This window comes from Oncorhynchus nerka, linkage group LG18, assembly GCF_034236695.1.
Source record: "Oncorhynchus nerka isolate Pitt River linkage group LG18, Oner_Uvic_2.0, whole genome shotgun sequence".
Classification (NCBI taxonomy): Eukaryota; Metazoa; Chordata; class Actinopteri; order Salmoniformes; family Salmonidae; genus Oncorhynchus; species Oncorhynchus nerka.
The window spans coordinates 40,661,138-40,676,028 of NC_088413.1; positions in this window are offsets into that span (position 1 = coordinate 40,661,138).

The window sequence follows — 14,891 nt, forward strand, 5'->3', positions numbered from 1 at the left end:
AGGAGGAGGAGAGCAGGACCCGGCAAAGGAGGGGAAGATTGAAGTTGGAAGTGAAGAAGTCGTGGAAGAAGAGAAGGAGCAGGGGACTGTGTTAATGAGGGGGGATGGGAGAAAGAGAGATGAGAGAGAAAACCTGGAAAAGGTTTCAGTGCATTTTTGCTCTTCTTTCTGTGTGGGTGGCGGGCAGTGCTGTTGGCTCTTGTATTATGTTCTTGACTCTCCTCTGGGAGGGCCTAATGAAGCTCTCTAGTCACGCTGGACCTGAGGTGACAGAGGAACAGGAAAAGAGAGAAGAGGCACGCCAAGAGGATGGGGGAGAGAGAAAGAGGGAGGGGAGAGGGGGGGGGGGCAAGCCGAGAGGAAGGCTCGCCATCCAATAGGGTCTCTTTCGCCATATTTTCCTCCCTTTCTCTCCATCCAACCTCTTCAACCTATCACTTCCCCTCCCCTCTTCGAATATCCTTCTACCTCTCCCTCTCTTCCGAGTGGAACAGGTTGGTAATGGTCTCACACACATAGCTCACTTCCTTCATACATACTGTTAAAAAAATATGGATTCCTCAACATGTCTTGAATAGGCCTCCCGAGTGGCGCAGCGGTCTAAGGGACTGCATCGCAGAGCTAGGAGTCACTACAGATCCAAATCAAATTGTATTGGTCACATGCAATAACACCTGCTAACCATGTGTGAGTGTAGCGATATGCTTGTGCTTCTAGTTCCGACAGTGCAGCAATATCTAAGTAATCTAACAATTCCCAAACTACCTAATACACACAAATCTAAAGGGATGGAATAAGAATATGTACATATATGGATGAGCAATGTCAGAGCAGCATAGGCTAAGATGCAATAGATAGTATAGAATACAGTATATAAATATGAGATGAGTAATGCAAGATATGTAAACATTATTAAAGTGCAATGTTTAAAGTGACTAGTGTTCAATTTATTAAAGTGGCCAATGATTTCAAGTCTGTATGTAGGCAGCAGCCTCTCTGTGCTAGTGATGGCTGTTTAACAGTCTGATGGCCTTGAGATAAAAGCTGTTTTTCAGTCTCTTGGTCCCAGCTTTGATGCACCTGTACTGACCTCGTTTTCTGGATGGCAGTGGGGTGAACAGGCAGTGTCTCGGGTGGTTGTTGTCCTTGATGATCTTTTTGACCTTCCTGTGACAACGGGTGCTGTAGGTGTCCTGGAGGGCGGGTAGTCTGCCCCCGGTGATGCGTTGTGCAGACTGCATCATCCTCTGGAGAGCCCTGCAGTTATGGGAGGTGCAGTTGGCGTATCAGATGGTGATACAGCCTGCTCTCAATAATGCATCTATTAAAGTTTGTCAGGGTATTAGGTGACAAACCACATTTTTTCAGCCTCCTGAGGTTGAAGAAGCGCTGTTGCGCCTTATCCACCACACTGTCTGTGTGGGTGGGCCATTTCAATTTGTCCATGATGTGTACGCCGAGGAACTTTCCACCTTCTCCACTGCTGTCCTGTCAATGTAGATAGAGGGGTGCTCCCACTGTCTCCTGAAGTCCACGATCATCTCCTTTCAGGAAACAGCAGAGGGAGCACCCCACTATCCACATCAACTGGACAGCAGTGGAGATGGAGGAAAGTTAAGTTCCTCAGCGTACATATCACTGACAAACTTAAATGGTCCATGCACACAGACAGTGTGGTGAAGAAGGCGCAACAGTGCCTTCTTCAACCTCAGGAGGCTGAAGAAATTTGGAGTGTCACCTAAAACCCACACACTTTTACAGATGCACAATTGAGACCATCCTGTCAGGCTGTATCACCACCGGGTACAGCAACTGCACCGCCCACAACCGCAGGGCTCTCCAGAGAGTGATCAGGGTTCAATCAGGGTTGTAGTCGGCCACGACCGGGAGACCCATGAGGTTGCGCACAATTGGCCCAGCGTCGTCCGTGTTAGGGGAGGGTTTGGCCGGGCTGAGATGTCCTTGTCCCATTGCGCTCGGAGGAAACAGCTGTATGGCGTTTCCTCCGATACATTGGTGTGGCTGGCTTCCGGGTTAAAGGAGCAGTGTGTCAAGAAGCAGTATGGCTTGGCGGGGCCGTGTTTCAGAGGACGCAGGGTCTCGACTTTCGCCTCTCCTGAGTCCGTACAGGAGTTGCAGTGATGGGACAAGACTGTAACTACCAATTGGATATCACAAAAATCGGGGAGAAAAAAGGGTAAAAAGTACCAAAGATAAATAAATAAAAACATGTCTTGAATATCTTAAGAATTTCACATTGTCAGTGTTCATGTCCACCCACTATCCACCCTCCACAGCTATCACCCTCATGCTCCCCACCACCACCCCCCATACTAAAAATATCAAACAAAATCAGAGGGTACAGTAAGGTCTTTAATCAAGGCAATCAGTGTTGTTTTCAGAATAATAACACAGAGCACACACTGCACGCACACACACTGTGTACAGGATCAGTGGTGGTCTCATTTTTAAATTCTTGCTTTTGCAGTCTGATGGTGACAGGGATGTGCGTCTGTGTGGGTGCATGTAACAGAGGGTGATTGTGTTTTATCACCTATCTCCCAGGAAAAAGTACTCACCAATTACTTTGTTTGGATGCTAATGATTGCATTTCATTAGTAGCCCGCTCTTAGCCCTCCTCACCCGCTTAAACGGATGAATATGCTGTAATTTCAATTATTGGAATTATGAAAATTGCTTTTAAAAAAGACGCCGTGGAGCCAAGGCGGGTATCATCAGTTCTCCACTGTGGCATGATGTCAGTTTAATTTCTATAATCGTTTTAATTGTGGGTGGCCCTGCTGAGCGTTAATCATTTAATTGTATTGTATTTTTCTCTTCCTAAACACCTAGGTTGTTTCCCAAATGGTATCCTATTTTCTTTAAAGCGCACTATTTTTGACCAGGGCTGGTCAAAAAAAGGTGGACTTGATAGGAAATAGGGTACCATTTGGGACATATCCCTACACCCTGCTTAACCAAGCTTTGAAGATACAAATCACAAATCAGAGGGATCATCATCTCAAGAGTTGATGAACACTACAGAATGGAATGAAATGGCAAGTTGGAAGGATCATTTAGAAGTTTCAAAGCACCGATAGTCACGACGGTACGGCCTACTGTCGTCCTTTTCATGGATCTTTTCGAAGGCAGTTATTTTCTAAATATCTTTTCCCCTCATCACAATTCAGAATTGGTCTGGTGGAGTCAATGCAGAGGCACTTTGGTGGTAACTAACTTTGACATCTGGTTTTATAAACTGAACTGAAAAGGGAACATGGCATTACAGTGGTTGTGGCCCAAATGGCACCCCGTTCCCTATATAGTGCACTAATTTACACTATGTAGGGAATAGTGTGACATTTAGAACGTAGCCAGTCTCTCTCCTCGGGTGACTAATACAAGAGATGGAAGGAGACAAAGGAGAGATGGCGGTAAAGGGAAGAGGTCGACCAAGGTTGTGGGAACAAAGCCCAGGACCAAAGGCCATGTGCACTGCTGTCACCCTCTCTACAGCATCAAGGAGAAAGAAGACATACTGTAGGTGAGTGAGGAGTAAGCCTACAGTAGATGTTAGTTGGAAAGTGTCCGTTTGCAAAGACAGCAATACAAAATCTCCAATGCCTTGATATGGACATAGAGCAGCTATTGGCAAAAGATTGAAAACACATACAAAATACTTTGCATTTAGAGAAAGCTATACCATGTCAGTAAAATAGTTTATCCCTCTCTGATCAAATGGGTGGATGTGATAAAAACCTTAACTAAGAGGTTATTGTCCAATGAATTGTATATATTCTTTAGACATTGACTTCACAATGACAGATACCAGGTGTTTGATGCTGTTTCGGTGGTCCTCTTCACAGATCCTTCCCATGCCTGTGTTGTACTGTACGACTACGTGTGAGTAGAGAGAGCCTCCAGAAACAGACAGGCTACTCCTTGAGGACCGTTAACCATGTCCGCTCTCCTCCGCTCACCCACCTCTGAGTGACAGCTTTGAGCAGCTCTCTATCCGTCTCCTCCTGAGTCTCTCTCTCTCTCTCTCTCTCTCTCTCTCCCCTCGAGAGAAACCGGGAGGTCAAGTGTACCCCCTCAAACAAACAGACTAAAGACATTCAGCTCAGATGGATGCCCATGCAGAGCACCTTGCCAAACCGTTTAACCACTGCTCCTTTTCCTAACCACAAGTCATCGAGAGAGACAAGCAGAAAAGCGAGAGGGCAGGAGGGGGGTGTAAAAAAGTAAGAGAGGGATGGAAATAAGACAGTGAGGGAGTAAAACAGGTGATAGAACGCTGTGGATGCAGGGAATGGATTTGCAGAGGACTTGGCCTTGGTGTGTTCGAATTATAGAACTCTGTAGGTGGCACTCCAACCACCTGAGCAGTAGACTCTTCACCCTTTGTACTACCCACAGCCATTCACTCTGCATAGGGAGCAAGGCCGTTTAGGCTGCTGATGCTCCATAACAAAACACACAAAAAGAGGCCTGTACAATGCAGAGACGACACTGAAGATACTGAACTACATACATATACAGAGGTAGATGCATAGTGCAACCTTTTTGGAACTACTGGGCTTCAACCTTCCTCAGACAGGCTGCTGCTGCATACAATGTTATCAGAGTAAACGTCGCTGCTCACGGGAGACAATCAGAGAGACAAGCAGGCTGGAGACATGAGACAATGATGAATGAGAGTCTACCAACAAAAGAGAGGTGGAGACTACGACAGTGAGGGGAGGGAGACCGAGGGAATGCGTCTGAGCTAGGCTGCAACCATCCCAATGCAAGTCTGCCATCTGCTGGTAGAAACGTAAAACTACTGTCTCCAGGTCAAAAAATAAATGATGCCCAAAAGAAGAACATTTCCCCTGAAATAAATACATCCTAAAATGTTTCTCAAGAAGACGCCTCTAGACACAGAATGAGAATGATAGCCAAAAGGAGCATACACATCCTGTGACATTGCAATTCATATGTCACAGGTGTGACGAAGGCCCTTAATTACTGCGCGTGCTTTTGCCCTAATCAAGTGTTCCTGATTGATCAATAGAGCAATATGATTGGCTCTGTTTATAACCCTTGTTTCCTTTGTTTGAGGAAACTGCGGTTGAAGCTGTGGCAGAGCGCCTTTGGAACTATTGGGTTTGGCGAAGAGAAGTATTACCTTGATTAAATAATTATTTCAGTTGAAACGTTTTCCCTCCACTGTAACCAGTTTTGTTTGATTTCATTGTTTGTGTTATCCTCCATTTGTGCTAACGCCAAAGTGAGTATAGAAACCGAACAATTGTGACATGCCTTTGATCCTCATTTCGTGTTCTTCCACTCAACCCCAAATTGAAAGAACCTGCGTAGGCAATGGTAGTGTTATTCAGGGCTCCCTGTGCTATTGGTGTAAACCTAGAGTGGTGTTGTCGGCTCTGGTCCTCAACTGAGTTTAGCCACAGCCCCTCTCAGCTGCGGTGTGGCATTGTATACATGTATACTGAACAAAAATATCAACTCAACATGTAACATTTTCTAAGATTCTACTGAGTTACGGTTCAGGTGAGGAAATCAGTCAATTGATCAATTCATTAGGCCCTAATCTATGGATTTCACATGACTTGGAATACAGATACATCTGTTGGTCACAGACCTGGTTCTCAGGATCTCGTCGCAGTATTTCTGTTCATTCAAATTGCCATCGATACAATGCAATTCTGTTCGTTCGTAGTGCATACCATAACACATACCATGAGGCACTCTTAACAAAGTTGACATCAGCAAACCGCTCGCCCACACACAGTCTGCGGTTGTGAGGCTGGTTGGACATACTGCCAAATTCTCTAAAACATTGGTGGCTTATGGTAGAGAAATTAACATTACATTTTCTGGCAACAGCTCTGGTGGACATTCTTGCGGTCAGCATGCCAATTGCACGCTCCCTCAACTTGAGACAGTGTTGTGACAACCTATTTTAGTGGCCCTTTGTCCTCAGCTCAAGGTGTGTAATGATCATGCTGTACAATCATCATCTTGATATGCCCAGTGGCGATTTTGTAAATCTTTGTGGGGCAAAAATAAAAATGTGGGATGCATGCCAGCAAAGCCACAACACCACACAAAAAATATGATAAATTGCACTAGTGTTACACCTGGCTATCAGTGGAGCCTTGTCTGGCAGTGAAACAGTTCATTCAGCCTAATTTACTGCCTTTAAATAAACACAGCTGATATTGCTAACTTGCTGAAACCAATGTGGTTTCTACTGACAATTGAGATGTCCTCTTATGCCATAGTTTGTACAACAAGCAGCTAAGAGGCAATCTGTAATTTAGTTTAAGACATTAATGAGCGAGCTAGGGCGGACGTAGTCAGCTATTTGAAATGTACAGTGACAGAATTCAGAACATTCTTAGTGTTCTGCCTTGTACACCAAGTCCGAACCCTAGGATAAATAAAGGGGGCATGTAAGCAGACAACAAACTCTTACAATATTCAATGATTACATTTCTCAAAAACAGGTTATAGGCTACATGTGCACCACCAAGTCAGAATAGTAGGCAAAATTAATTGAGGCACATGGTCTACTAACAGTATTACTTTCTTAGCTACAGTAACATATCCCCCCTGGTATAGTACATCCTTTATGCAGCAGCATACAAGACCTGTTTGGACTCACCTTGTGTTGTGCTCATTTGAACAGGAAGGTGGTGCGGCAGTTCTTTGTGGGCAAATTTTTTAATCAAAGTCTGTCATTCTCTGGATTTACAGTGCTTTCAAAACAACTGGGAACTCTGGGGAGGGGGTTGAATCGTGATGACGTCAGTGATCTTCAGGTCATAGCTGTAGAAAGAGGCCCGAGTTCCCAATTTACAATTCCGAGTTGGATGAAAGTTCAAAATGCATTTACCCAGTCGTAGCTCGTTTCCCCCCAGCAATGTTTATGTCCAGTGGCCGATGAGCACCAATAAGTTGTATCTATAATTTCTCTTCATATGACAAGGATTAGGAGCTTTTATTTCAGCTTAACTATACATGTTGTGTTTATATTTTTGTTCAGTGTAGCATGGAGAGACTCCTGGGTAGCCTACATTCAGAACCTCACTATCATATCTTATTGGCAGACGGACCTACTTTAATGACCATTCCTTGTGTATCAAGTCCAGAAAGACACTGGTCGGGAGGAGGGGTGGGGATGGAAGGAAGGAAGAAAAACCTATGAATGATTTAATCGCTCCACAAATAGATTTGCCTAATACAGACAGGGCCTCTGATCCAAACTGATACACAGCTGGAGCACTGTTATTGGAGAGGGAGAAAAGAGGGGGTATGAGAGAAAGGGACGGAAAGTGAGTATGACCGGAGGTAAATATGGAATGCACTTCTGCTTTAACATTTATTATATAGGATGAGCCACCTTTGTTTTATAGCAGGCCATTTCTCTTTTTTTCCTTGAGCGGATGGTCAGGGGGCCAGTATGTAATTACAAATCATTTGTAGACTGCAACTTGACCACAAGAAGCCCCAAGCAGATACGCAACATGTTGGTCCCATGTTTCATGAACTGAAATAAAAGGTCCCAGAAATGTTCCAGAAGCACAGAAAAACATTTCTATCAAAGTCTGTGCTCAAATTTGTTTAAATCCCTGTTAGGGGGCTCCCGAGTGGCGCAGCGGTCTAAGGCACTACATCTCAATGCGAGAGGCGTCACTATGGTACCTCTAAAATGTGCAGATTTGTCACAACGCCACAGATGTCTCAAGTTTTGAGGGAGCGTGCAATTGGCATAAAATGTAAAGTACATTTCTTCTCCAACATCGTTTTAGAGAATTTGGCACTAAGTCCAACCGGCCTCACAAACACAGACCACGTTTAACCAGCCACCCGGACAGCTGATGAAACGGAGGAGTATTTCTGTCTGTAATAAAGCCCTTTTTTCAGTGAAAAACTCATTCTGACTGACTCGTCCTTGCCCCCCAGTGGGTGGGCCTGGCCCCCAAGTGGGTGGACCTATGCCCACCCATGGCTGCGCCCCTGCCCAGTCATGTGAAATCCATAGATTATGGCCCAATTTATTTATTTAAATGGACTGATTTCCTTATATGAACTGTAACTAACTAAAGTTGTTGCATGTTGCGTTTATATTTTTGTTCAGTGTATTTGACTAAAACATTTTAAACCTTGCTTACTGATTATACGATCACAAATCTATTATGCATGGGAATACTTTGGAACAATTTTCCTAAATTCAAATCACTTGACGCTGATTTGTTGGTGTTTTTAGCCTTCTATGTAAAACTTTGTTTTTGGTTCAGAACCTGGGGGCCAAATAAAATGACGGACCGCCAGATGGGGAACCCTGCTTTCGAGTAACAATACTTCCAGTGTCTATATGGTGCCCCGGTCATCATAGGGGTTAATACATGGTTTTTGTAGGGCTGTCTGGGGAAAAAGGGAACATGAAGGGACTCTCCACCATTCACCTAGTCCACTCCTCACTCTAATGTATGGGCTTCTTTCGGAGGAAGACCTGTGACTCTCTCTCTCTCTGGTAAATATGGTGGTCCTGCTAGCCCCCCTCGCTAATGTACATAACATTTGCGTGTGTGCGTGTGTTTTTACTCTCCTTGTGGGGGACCAGAAGTCCTCACAAGGAACATTCTGATAAGTGAGGACATTTCAGTTTAGGAGTTAGATTAAGAAAATTGGATTCTGAATGTGTGGTTAGGGTATAGTAGAAACAAAACATGTGTATGCACAGGGATAGATTGAAAGAGAGAGCAAGGGATAGAAACTGAGTGCTTGTGTGTGTAATGTGTGTTTGGTGGCCAGGGGTCTTCCCAACTCTACACCACACAAAAAGCTGCTTAACATGAACACACCAGGGGCTCTTGGGAAACCTATTGGCTCTTAGGGAGAGGCCAGGGTAGAGGCGGAGGAGAGAACTAAAGAAAAATCACCTAAAGGTTAGGGTTATAGGAGTGTGACGAGACGGGCCTCTGCTTATCTAGTGAGGGGAATCACTGGAAGCTTGCTAACGCTCACAAATTAATACTCTAGATCACATATTTGGCAAAAATCTATCCATATCATACTCAGGAACCCACAGAAGGGAAATACAAATTGTTGGATACCAGGACTGTTGCCCAAGACCAAAACACACGCACACCACCCCTCCCCCCCACCCTCCCAGCTGTACCCTCCTACTGTGTTTCCTTTGTGTGTTTCATTGTAACAGTTTTGTCTATGCCATATGGAGGGTTTTTACAGAGTTGGACCCCCAGCAGCTGAACCATTGTCTTGGGGTCACAGAGGTCACAGGGATTGTGTTCCAGGCTAATTCCTCCTTTCACTGACTCCAGATCAGAGTCTATAATGATCCGACCAGCCCAGCACAGGGGATTAGTGTTGGATCTGACACCCACAGGGATGGGATGGGGGGGGGATGGAAGAAGAGAGGGATGGGGGAGGGAGGAGAGAACCCCAGAGGGATGACATCTTCAGATGAAACATTGTAGCCACTCTTTTCACAGCGGGGCTCAATTGTTACCCCCTATTATACAGGAGACACCAGGGAGAACCACACTTTTCCACCTCATTTCACCAACTACAGCTTGAGCAAACATTATCAGGAGAGAAATAAAGAGAAGAGGGACAGAGAAGAGAAAAGTTAATTAATGGAAGAGAAAGTAATTGGTTTCTGTGATAATAGTCACCCTGAGACCTGATTGCCATCCTCACAACGGTTCACCAGTGGTAGGTCAAACTTACCGTATGCTTCCCAGTCAAAAAAGTTTGCACATATACACTACATGAACAAAAGTATGTGGACACTTGCTCGTCGAACATCTCATTCCAAAATCATGGGCATTAATATGGAGCTGATCCCCCCCCCCCCTTTGCTGCCATAACAGCCTCCACTCTTCTGGAAAGGCTTTCCACTAGATGTTGGAACATTGCTGGTGGACTTGCTTCCATTCGGCCACAAAAGCCACATACTTTTGTATATATAGTGTATTTTGATGACTTTTTTTACTTGATTTGTTTCGTTTTGGTATACGGCAGGCATTTTCTTCGGCTGTTCATGCACACAATTTTCTTGAGCCAGGTCAAGGTTAGTCTACACTCCTTTGTCGGTGTTTGGTAGACAGTACTACTCCTAGTAGGAGTGGGAACATGAAGTCTTTTGTTGTCATTCAACGAGAGACATCTTGTTTTCATGCAAATGATTTTACTTGAAAAATACTGCACCAAACATCTTAGCTATATGTAAAATTGCACGACCAAGACCTGCTTTGCAAAAATGTCCAAATTAATGACAGTTTTTTCCCCGCTTAGATTCATTCTGACTATTTTGAGGAAGTGTTTCCTGCTGTTGTTGTTGCTACGGTGGCTCAAGAGGGACAAACAGAAATATTGCCACTTTTTGTCTTGTTTTTCAACCAAAGGTCTTTAGGGTGTATGAGAGCACAGACGGTCGGCTCGCCTTGCCGAGTTCTGCCAGGAGCAAACCGACCCTATGTATGCAAACGCCTTTAGGTCTCCTCAGAATGGTTCATCAATGGTGGGTAATAGTTAACTTTACTAATCTACATGAATATCAACACGCACCATCACAAAGGAGAGGGCAGAGAAGAAGGGAAAACCAAAATAAACAGATTAATGTTCTAGATACTATTATAACAGTACTCACGGGCATCTTGCATCCCAAAAATCTGAGGAGGGTACGTGAGGCTGGCTGGAGGGTGGTCCGGATCGGGGCTAGGCCCAACTGTAAATTGGAGAATATAGCATTTTTCAAACACCTGAAACAGCTTTTTTCCTGCTATCTAGAGCCATAATCAAGATGGTTATTTATATATAAAAATACTATTTTTCTGCATATATAAGCCTACGTCTTGAGCTGTCTGTATCCTCCTGACTGGTGTTTCTTTTTTTAAAGAAATGACAAATGCATCTCTGCTAAAATCTGGACACAAGATTGATAGTTATTGCTTAATTTTCTAAAGCCTACCAACCTGGCCAGCAGGCATGCCAGCAAAGATGGACAAGCCAGCTACTCTAACTTGATAGCCTGAAATGGCTTCTTGGTAGCTACTATAAGAAACTATCTGGGCTAGCTAAAGACAACTTCATAAAATTGCTAAGTGACTAGTGGTATTACAGAGAAATAACAACCCAAAATATTTGAGGCACGTGACAGTACTACTCACTTGTATGTATGTTGTAATATGATCTAAAGTAAAACATGTAGACTTCATTTCAAGGTATATTGCACCCTATGTAATATAATAATATTAATGTATGCCATAATGTACATTTTTGCCAACACTTTTATCCAAAGTGACTTAGTCATGCATACATACTGTATGTAAAGACCATATTGTAAATGAAGTTTTGAACGGACGAGTCCTTTTCAATGAGCCACCTAACAAAACTTGCTTGCTTTTTAAACACGTATCTAATTCCCTATATACCTCTTTCCCTATTTCAATCTCATTATTCTCCTCCCTCTGAAAGCACCTACCTATCATTTAAATTAAATTCATGTTCTCGAGGACTCAGGAGCCCAGGCAAGGCCAGAGGATAAAAGGGCCAACCGATGTACAACTGCTATGGTGTTGTTGGTCCATATGAATGGTGTTATTGACTGCATGGACGTGGTCTTGGAGGCATTTCGCTTTGGAAGACTGAAAACTATGCATCAATGGAGAAATCCGGATTTTTATTTTATTTTAATTTTTTACATTTGCTCTGCTGACCATGTGAATAGATTAATACAGAATACAGTATGTACACATGATTACATCAGAAACGATTGACACAGTCTATTAGGAGACCTATCCTTCAAACATGACAGCATCCCTATGCTCCATGGCCCTCAAGGCCAACCCGTATCAACATCAAAACCACGAGAAAGAAACGAGATTGTTCCAAACCCCGAGCATAGGACCGTTGTCACGGTAACCGGCGGAGCACAGACTAGTGGCAGACCTCCACATATTTGTCCAGAGTTTAAACTCGTTCTTACAAAAGGACACACATGCACGTATACATGAGCACAGACAACAAGGGCATGTGTTTGGCAGATGGTAGAGGGAGCGCAAGAGATCGAGAGAGAAAGAGTAAGAGAGAGAGAGTGAAAGAATACGAGTGAGAGAGTGTAAGAGAGAGAGAGTAAGAGTGAAAGAGGAAGAGCAAGAGAGTGTAGGAGGGAGAGGGGGAGGGAGCGTAGGAGTGAAAGAGTAAGAGCGAGAGTGTAGGAGGGAGAGAGTGAAAGAGTAAGACAGTGTAAGAGGGGGGGAGAGAGCGTATGAGTAAAAGAGTAAGAGCAAAAGTGTAGGAGGGAGAGAGTGAAAGAGTAAGACAGTGTAGGAGGGGGAGAGAGAGATAGTAAGAGTGTAGGAGGGAGAGAGAGTAGGAGTGAAAGAGTAAGAGCGAGAGTGTAGGAGGGAGAGAGAGAGAGTAAGAGAGAGAGTGTAGGAGGGAGAGAGTGAAAGAGTAAGAGAGTGTAGGAGGGAGAGAGAGAGTAAGAGCGAGAGAGTAGGAGTGAAAGAGTAAGAGCGAGTGTAGGAAGAGAGCGAGAGAGAGTAAGAGAGTGTAGGAGGGAGAGAGAGAGTAAGAGCGAGAGAGTAGGAGTGAAAGAGTAAGAGCGAGTGTAGGAGTGAGAGAGAGAGCGGAAGAGAGAGCGAGAGAGAGTAAGAGTGAAAGAGGAAGAGCAAGAGAGTGTAGGAGGGAGCGTAGGAGTGAAAGAGTAAGAGCGAGAGTGTAGGAGGGAGAGAGTGAAAGAGTAAGACAGTGTAGGAGGGAGAGGGAGAGGGAGCATAGGAGTGAAAGAGTAAGAGCGAGAGTGTAGGAGGGAGAGAGTGAAAGAGTAAGACAGTGTAAGATGGGGGGAGAGAGCGTAGGAGGGAGAGAGAGAAAGTAAGAGAGTGAAAGAGAGAGCGAGAAGGACCAGCAGCACAGCTCATCTGATCAGACCAGCCCTGATGTGCACATGAGTTCACAGGGATTCCATAAGGTTCCCAGGGCCACTGACCAATACACAGGGAAGACAAGTGACCAGACCAGAGTAGCCCTTCTCCTTCTCTAGCCATTCCACCACTCACAGACATCACACACAGACAACACGCACAGGAGCACAATTGCATTCTTCTCTCCTTCATTCTCTCTCCTCTTTTTTTTGTCTCTCTTGAGAAGAGAAGATGCGTCACTTGAAAAAGCACAGTAGCTGTGTTTTAGAGTCCGTGTGTGGCAGGGTGACACCACTCTTTCCCTTGTTTTCCATTTGGGGAAGACTGGGGTAAATTGAAAGTGGGTCCTCAGCTCCCTCCCCTAGCCTCTCACTAGACCCCCTCTGTGTCTCTGTGTGTGTTATTAATACCTCTGGTAGGGTAGCGTTTTGTGCAGGCTATATAAAGAACAGGAAGCTAGGGGGTCATTGGGGCAGGACTGAAGGTCAGCTCAATCAGTCTCCTCTCCAGCGTGATGACGTCGTCGCTGTGATGGATGGATGTGATGTGATGGATGCAGCATGGGTGTCAGGTCCCCTGAAACACGCAAGTCAAGATGAGCCACATACATCAAACACACACCATACATTCTCCCACTCTCTGGCGCTCTCACACACACACAGTTCTCCTGTCCTCCGCTGTATCTAATATCAGAGTGAGTTGTCCTGCCTGTATTTCTAGCTAGAACAAAGTCTGACGTATCGGTCGGCAGCAGAGCCATATAAATACAGACACACCCGGTAGTACCCCATCTCGACCTGCCGCCCATCGGAAATGAGAAACACATTGAGAGTCGTTAACCACACGGCGGTATATGGCTCTGGGGGTGCGGGAGTTTTCGGGGGTTGGCATGGAGACCCTCCGTTGTGTGGGAAGCGTTCCAAACATGATGGGTGGGGGCAGAATTTAGTGACTCAAGGTGTCTGGGGTGATTGGGAGGGCTATAGGGACAATGACCCCCTCCATTAGGCCTAATGGGGACACATGTAATGGGATTAGGGTTAGGGCACCTGGGGGGGGGGGGGGACCACATGGGGAGACACTGCACTTGTCCCACACACACCCCCTCACCCCCATGTCCCACTCCATCAAACCTGCCTGACAGTGTCTGACTGCCCAGCAAGTTCTCCTTGATTGGAGAAGGATGGATGAGATGGCTGTCTGTAGGTCTGTCTATTCAGTCTGTGGTTAGATTGAGCGCTTTCAGAAAGTATTCACAACCCTGGACTTTTTCCACGTTGTTGTTACAGCCTGAATGTAAAATGGAATACATTGAGATTGTGTGCCACCGATCAACACACAAAACCCCATAATGTCAAAGTGGAATTTTGTTTTTAGACATTTCTACAAATGAATACAAAACAAAAAATGGCATCTGAAATTTCTTTAGTCAATAAGTGTTCAACCCTTTTGTTATGGCAACCCTAAATATGTTCAGTAGTCACATAATAAGTTGCATGGAGTCACTGTGTACAATAGTAGTCCAAACGTACAGATAATTGCAAGGTCCCTAAGTCGAGTAGTGAATTTCAAGCACAGATTCAACTACAAAGACCAGGGAGGTTTTCCAATGCTTCGCAAAGAAGGGCACCTATTGGTAGATGGCTAAAATAAATAAAAAAGCAGACAATGAATATCCCTCTGATCATGGTGAAGTTATTAATTACACTTTGGATGGTGTATCAATACACCCAGTCACTACAAAGATACAGGCGTTCTTCTTAACTCAGCTGCCGGAGAGGAAAGAAACCGCTCAAGGTTTTAGCCATAAGGCCAATAATGATTTTAAAACAGTTTGAGTTTAATGGCTGTGATGGGAAAAAACTGAGTAGTTACTCCACAATACTAACCCAAATGACAGTGTAAAAAGAAGGAAGTCTGTACAGA